This window comes from Engraulis encrasicolus, chromosome 5, assembly GCF_034702125.1.
Source record: "Engraulis encrasicolus isolate BLACKSEA-1 chromosome 5, IST_EnEncr_1.0, whole genome shotgun sequence".
Lineage (NCBI taxonomy): Eukaryota > Metazoa > Chordata > Actinopteri > Clupeiformes > Engraulidae > Engraulis > Engraulis encrasicolus.
Window position 1 is genome coordinate 18,260,960 of NC_085861.1, and position 875 is coordinate 18,261,834.

Below are 875 nucleotides of genomic sequence, written 5' to 3' on the forward strand. Positions count from 1 at the left end.
CCATTTACTGTCAATACTCCTGATATACCCAGTGTCATCCACCTCGAGATGATTCCCTGCAATGCGATTCTGTTATGAAGCAGAAATGAAAGTGCAATAAATTCTTTATTGGAGTGGTCCGGCCCATTTCAGATCAAACTAGCTGTATGTGGCTCCTTAACCTAAATCAGTTTGACACCCCTGGCCTATATGATATTCACATACTAATCCTTACTCATTTACAAACATTTGTTTGCTATTAATTATTTACCAAGTGTTAATAAACCTTTCTAAGGAGTCGGACTATTATTGTAAAGTTTGACCATGATCATAGTAAAAGTGCAAAGTACCTGAACGTTCAGACACACTAACAAAAAATATTTTCTATACAATTGTCAGGGACATTAGACCCACCTACTCCTGCTTCCTTTAGGAAATTACATTTGTATGTACAGGAAAAGGTTTTTAAGTGTAAAGCCACTGGTTATAAAAACATCAGTTACATAATTGGGAATAATATTCCAAAATGATGTGTAACGACTGACTGTTTTTTGAGAATTTGTAGTAGCAATGAAATGCATGTTTGTGCTGGCTTTAATTGACGGATGATGTACTGTATGCTCATTTCAAACACTGCAGTTAGGAAAACTAATATTACGTCCAGGAATGAATTTTTTAGAAGATCTCTGGATGAAATTGCATGAACGATAATGAGATATTAGCATGAATTAAATAATTCCAATATAATGATCATGAGGATTTGTGATAATTTTGGTTATTTGTCATAGAAACTACTTTGAGTAAGTTTGATCATTTTCAGCATGCGGCACTAGGCAAATACCTTCAAGATGAAGCTGAAACAAACCTTGTGTACCCAGTTTTTTTAGTAGGCCTAT